Source organism: Lygodium microphyllum, chromosome 5, assembly GCF_053477565.2.
Source record: "Lygodium microphyllum isolate KBCC chromosome 5, Lygodium_microphyllum_v1.1.10, whole genome shotgun sequence".
Taxonomy (NCBI): Eukaryota; Viridiplantae; Streptophyta; class Polypodiopsida; order Schizaeales; family Lygodiaceae; genus Lygodium; species Lygodium microphyllum.
The window spans coordinates 46,422,503-46,429,745 of NC_141139.1; positions in this window are offsets into that span (position 1 = coordinate 46,422,503).

Genomic DNA, 7,243 nt, shown 5'->3' on the forward strand with positions numbered 1-7,243 from the left:
AAGAGACCTGTCATCACCCCAGCGCATAGAATTCGAAACAAAATAGTATGAATGGAACCACTCTTGACAAGGTGTCACATGAAAGGATGCACCTGAGTCCAAGAGCCAATCATTGCACAATGTATGCTTAGTGTTGGCGCTTGGACTAGATGTCTTTGCGCCTTTCATGTGCATCCTTTCATGTGACACTCTTGACAAGGTGTCACATGAAAGGATACACTATGCTTAGATGTCTTTGTGCCTTTCATTGCACAATTCATGACACTATGGCCTTTCTTCCCACAATGATGACAAGTCAGATTTGCATTTCTCCCACGAGACTTACTATGTGACTTGCCATGCGACTTGGATTGAGATTTTTGCGAATCCTGTCCATGGCCATTACCATGGTCATTCTTTGCATTTCCATCATGTCAGTCTCTAATTGTCAAAGCATGAGATACACGAGAGGAATCCAAATTCTTCAGGCTCCAAGAAATGAGGCCTATCCAAGTGCCCAATGGTTGGAGTAGTTGGAGAAGATCAATATCAAGCTGAGGAAGATAGTCATGTAGGTTATGTGATGGCACAAACTGATCTGGCGCCTATGGAAGGGCTGGGCAAGGTCAAGGCAAGGTTGGGGGTAGTCAAGGACCCCCAGGAGCTCCCTCTTGAAGGGCTAAGTCATTGGTAGAGTGTAGGCATCACAAGAGGTAAGAGGACATGGCTGCCCTGCTTCACAAAACCTGTGGACTGAAGTGAAATAACAAAAGAGAGCTCCAATACCTCTGAAGGAATGCCCTGAGGTGCCCAAATGGGCTGGGTAGATGTTGAGGAAGCCGAGGAGTGATCAAAGCTCGAAGTAATCGGATATAGCTGCCAAGAGTGAGAACCACTGGTGTAGGGATTCGAATGAATGCTGAAGGAGTCACATACCAAGCTTGAATGCTCAAGAAACCATGCTTTGATACTAGTTGAAAGGTGAGAAGGATCGAAGCTTGCACGGGAAAGCTATGGCAAGAGAGTAAGAGCAAGAGAGAGAGTCACAATGTGGGAACTCTAACAGTCACTCTCCCTCACTCAAGCACAAGCACAAACAAGAAGAAGAAGAAGAAGAGAGCTAGTTTTGGCCACACACAAGAATGAGCTTCTTCATTCACTTTTTGCCTTTTATACAAGCCCTAATCCCTTTTGGGCACCCATCCTTTTTTATATGACTAGCCATTTTAGCCTAGGTCCTCTTTTTCTATTCCCTTCCTATTTACATTGTGCATTCACCCATGTCTATTTACATTTATAAATTTCATAGGAGGGAGCCTAGCAATCCCTTACAAAAATTCAGGATGCGTCTTTACATTTAAAATACACCTTTCCTCTTTTGAACTTGTCCTGAACTTTTAAGATTGTCATTGCGCTTTTGGCCTTTTTTCCTCCTATTTCTTCAGTCAGGCCACCTTTTTCCGCTTGCCTTTTGTCTTTTTAAATTTTCTTTTTCCTTTCTTTACACTGGGTTAACAATACCAACTAATAAACTTGAACTCCATAGAATTCTTGAGTAGTTGACAAGAGAGCTAGCTAGTAACCCAACTACAAACTTTAAACCTCTTAAGGATCTCATAGAGAATCCGGAGTGGCAATGGACTAAGGTGCATGACCTAAATTTTTTGTGTAACTGGGCCCTCATTGCAGATGAGAAAATTCCTATGAATGGAAACCATGAGAATGATGAACAATCTGAGTATAAGGATTCAGATGATGAGTATGAAGACTACTGTTCCAATGGTGAGGAAAGTGAGGAAGAAGTTGAGACCATAGAGTATGACATAGATGGATGAGTGATTGAGCACATAAGAGTGAACTCTAAACCCTAAGAAGCGAATGCTTTTAGAGTGGAAAGAAGAGTCATCAAGGTAAATTGTGATCATACATGTTTAGAGCACCTGGACGTAGTGGACTATGAGTGAGCTAGATTAGTTCAATCAAGCAACCACACCACTGCTTAGAGCGGAATCAGTCTCGGAGCTACGACCACTCGGGGAAACTCCTTCATCTTCCAATGAAGGTTGTGAGTTCAACTCTGCATCAAAAGTTAGCTCTGAGAGTGATCTAGAAATCCCACGACCACCTAAGACCAAACACAACAAAGGGGACCTCTTGGTCCATTTGAGGTGCAAGAGGCTCAAGAAGAGAGAAGGAAACAATCCAAGTCCTCAAAAGTTGAACGATAAAAGAAACCACATCACTTACTCAAAAACTTCACTAAGTATAAAAAGAGTGACCACTTAGTGGTGTTAGTAGGAGCCAAATGAGTAGGACAGGATAGTGAACCCATTGAAGGACCCCCTAAAGTTAAGGAAGTCAACTTGGCAAGGGAAGGGGACAAGCCTTGACCCATGTACATAGCGGATGACTTAATTGAGCAAAAGAGGAAACCAATCTCATTAATCTCTTACAAGAGTATGTAAATGTATTCGCTCTGTTCTTAGGATACCTAAAAGGAATCGATCCAAGTATTGTGACTCACAACATTTCTATAACCCCCCAATGCAACACCATCAAACAAAGACCGTACACAATGAATCCAAAGCATGCTCATGCTATGAAGGAGGAAATAAACAAGCTATTGAATGCTAGATTCATTTATGAGATTGAGCACACGAACTGGGTATCACCCATAGTAATTGTTTTAAAGAAGAATGGGAAGATTCGAGTGTGCGTGAATTACAAAAAGGTCAATGCAATGACAAAGAGAGACAATTATCCATTACTATACACCAAGAACATGCTTGAGAGAGTAGCAGGGAAGGAAGTCTACAATTTCTTGGATGGCTTCTCTGGCTATAACTGAGTGCAAGTACACCTAGATGATAGGCATAACATGGCACTCACAAACAAAATGGGGTGTTTGCCTATATAATCGTGCCATTTGGACTGGTTGATACACATGCTACCTTTTAGCATCTTATGTGTGCTATTTTCAAGGACATGCTTAGAAAGTGACTGGAAGTATTTGTTGATGATCTGTGTGCTCATTCCAATTGGAAGGAGCACCTAGACAAACTCCACATAGTCTTTGAATGGTACAGACAGTATGATCACACTGAACCCCTTAAAATGTCAATTTTGAGTAAATCATAGATGTACCCTATGTCACATGGTCTCAAAAAATGGCATTGCTACAGACGTTTTCCAAAGTTAGAGTGATTGTCGATTTACCACCACCAACCAACTACAAGGGATTTTAATGCTTCCTGAGCCACATGGGGTACTATCGACAATTTGTGTTGAAGTATGCATTCATTGCACAACCACTTTACAAGCTATTGATTTTATTTGAGTGCACTAAGAAGTGCCAATGCGCTTAGAAAGAATTGAAAAAGGATTTGACAACTACACCTATTCTACAAGCCCTAGATTGGTCCATTACTTTCCATGTGCACATTGATGCATCAAAGTTCGCCATCATGAGAGAAATTTTCTACCAACCTGGAGAGCATAAGTTGGAATATCCGATGAGCTTTGAAAGTAGACACAATTCACTGACACAAAAATGAACTACCCCACAACAAAGAGGAAAGGGCTAGCTATGGTGTTTGCTGTTAAAAATTTTCGACATTACCTTCTAGCTACATCCTTTACTTTCTTTGTCAATCATCAAACATTGCTTTATCTTGTGAACAAATCCTACGCAACAAGACGCATTGCTTGATGGTTACTTCTGCTATTAGAATTTGATTTCTCTATGGTAGTATGCAAGGGTAAACAACATTATATGGCAAACCATATGTCTCACATAGCCACAAGAGAAGCAGTTGGACAAGGCATTGTAGACAACCTACCCAACACACATCTGTTTATAGAATATCTAGTGAAAGAGATTTATTTAGAGCAGTCCTTATACCCTATTGGGCAGATGACATAGTCCACATCCTAGAACATGGATTACTTGAATGTCTAATTGAGAAGGCTAGACTAAAATGTATTATTCTAAAGGTTCAAACCTATCAGTTGATTGCCAACCAACTCTACTAATTAGGGTAGGATGGACTGTTTAGGAGATGTTTATATGAGCATGAGATGCATGATGTGCTTGTAGAAGCTCATGGCGGAATCGCTCGAGGACACTTCAATGGGGACATTACAACACGTAAGGTACTCTAGTCTCAATTGCGATGGCCTACACTATTCCTTGATGCAGCTAAGTTTGTGAAGCATTGTGATGAGTGCCAACAATGAACCGATGTCCCTATTCGTAAGGATAAGATGGAGTTGACCCTAGTGATAGCATGCCAAGCATTTGAAAAATGGGGGATTGATTTCATTGGTCCAATCAGCCCTGTAGCACAATACTCACAAGCAAGGTACATAATCATAGCCATAGACTATCTCACCAAGCGGACTAAAGCTCAGGCAACTCAAAAAAATGATGCTAAGACCATTGCCAAATTTCTTTGGAAACAAGTAATCTCATGGTTTAGATGTCCCATAGAAGTAGTCAGTGATCAAGGCACACACTTCATCAATAAAGTGATTGCCCACTTTTGACCTCCTTGATAATCCATAAAAAATCATCACTGTATTACCCTCAAGCCAATGATAAAGCTAAAGCCACAAATAAAATCATAGTCACTATCCTAACTAAGGTGGTCTCTACCTCGTGCAATAAACTGGGACAATAAGCTAATGGCAACATTATGGGCTTATAGGACAACATACAAAATGGTCATAGGACAGACACCATTCAAGCAAACCTATGAAACTAAAGCAATCTTACCAGTTGAGTTCTTCTTTCCAAGCTTTAGTATAGTGATCCAAGAGAGATGGGATGGTAAGGAAGCATGGACAAATTTCCTAGTAGAACTAGAACACCTATCTAAAACCCAACTCATTACAATCCATGCCCTAATTTGTGAGAAGGCATGACGCAAGAATTGGTTTGACAAGCATGTCAAACAATGCGACTTTGAATAAGGAGACTTAATGTTGTTGTACTCTATAAAGGGTCATTAAAAAAAGAGACTTTGAACAAGGAGACTTAGTGTTTAGGGGGTTGGGACCTTTCAAAGTCCGTAACACTAGTAGAACAGGTGGGTTTTCCCAAGCTTGCAGAATTGTGTGGCTAAGCACAGTAACTCTGAAAGGTGAGAAGGATCGAAGCTTGCACGCGAGCTATGGCGGGAGAGCAAGAGCAAGAAAGAGAGAGACAAGAAATGGGAACTCCAACAGTCACAATGTGTGACCGGGCCTTCCTTTATTCAAACTGTCACTAAAAGAATAAAGAATAAAGTGACGTGACGGGCGCCCGCCACCTGCAGTGTGCAGTGGCGGGTACTGTCAGTGTAGTAATACACGGGGCGGCACGGCGGAGGCGCCTTTACCCCCAACAACCTCCCACTTAAAGGCGAATCTGCCCTAGTGAGAGAGAAAAGAAAAAGAAAAGACAGTACAAATGTACATAGGTACAAGGGATGAGGAAAGGTGACATCTCATCCAACGCCCATCAACCTCCTGAGGAAGGCAAAGCGCTCAGTAGTGAGGCTCTTCGTGAGCAAATCTGCAGGATTCTCGTCAGTGGAGATCTTGACAAGGTCAACAGACCTGTCCTCCACGACACCACGTATGAAGTGATACCTCACCTCAATGTGTTTCGTCTTCGCATGGAAGACCGGATTCTTAGCCAACTGAATGGCACTCATAGAATCCGAATGCAGTGTAGGTGTAGCATCAATCCCAAGGTCAGCAACTAGACGGCCTAACCATATGGCCTCCTTGCAAGCCTCAGTGGCTGCAACATACTCGGCCTCAGTGGTAGACAAAGCCGTACACTTCTGAACCCTGGACATCCAAGAGATAGCCCCTCCAGCATAGGTGAATACATAGCCAGAAGTGGACTTCCTACTATCTGCATGTCCTGCATAATCGGAGTCAGTGTACCCCACGACCCCTGTATCCTGGCTGCCATAGCAAATACACATATCTGTTGTGCCCTTCAGGTACCTCATGATACCCTTCACGGCATCCCAATGTCTGCTGCCAGGTGTAGCCATATAGCGTGCCACAACACCAACTGCATGTGCAATATCTGGACGAGTGGCTATCATGGCATACATCAAACTGCCCACGGCTGATGCATAAGGGATCTTGGCCATCTCGGCCCTCTGCTCATCTGTCTGCGGACAATCGGCCTGTGATACCTTCACATAAGAAGGTAATGGACAGCCAATAGGCTTTGCGTCCTGCATGCGGAAGCGCTCAAGGACTTTATGAATGTACTCCCGCTGTGAGAGATACAAAAGTCCCTGATGCCTATCGCGCTTAATGCGCATCCCAAGTATATGTGAGGCCTATCCCAAATCCTTCATCTCAAAGCTCTTCTTTAGCTGAGATTTAAGAGCATCTAGCTCATCATGAGCTTTCCCTACTATCAGCATATCATCAACATAGAGTACCAAGATAAGCAAACTGCCATCACGGGCTTTCTTCGTGTAAAGACACGGATCCATAGCACTCCTGCTGTAGCCCTGTGACTGCATAAAGGCATCAAACTTATGATACCATTCCCTAGGTGCCTGCTTCAAGCCATACAAGCTCTTCTTCAACTTGCACACTAGGTGCTCCCTGCCAGGTTCTGCAAAGCCCTTAGGCTGATCCATATAGATCTCATCATGCAAGTCCCCATGTAGAAAAGCCGTCTTGACATCCATCTGATATAGATCTAAGTCAAGCTGTGCAACCAAAGCCAAGACTAAGCGCAGGGTGGTCATCTTAACCACAGGAGAGAAGACCTCATCAAAGTCCACACCATGTTCCTGCTTAAAACCCTTTGCTACCAATCTAGCCTTGTATGCCGGCTTGGGGTGTCCAGGGGTACTTTTCAGCTTGTACACCCACTTGCATGGCAAAGCCTTCTTGCCCTTAGGCAAGGCAACCAAATCCCAAGTCTCATTCTTATGCAGGGAGTCTATCTCAGACTGCATAGCCCTCTCCCAGGAGTGACTGTCACCCCTGCGCATAGCCTCATCATAAGTGAAAGGCTCTCCTGCATCTGTAACCAAAACATAATGCATAGAGGGCTGAAATCTGTCAGGTGGACGTCTATCTCTAGCAGACCGTCTCACCGCAGGCTCTGCTGCCTGTCTAACTACCTGTCCAACATCTTGGCCCTGTGGAGAAACTGCTGCAGGCTGTACTACTGGCTGTGCTGGAGCTTTAGGCTCCTCCTGAAAGATCACTCTGCGGATCTCAACCACCTTCTCAGGCTGCC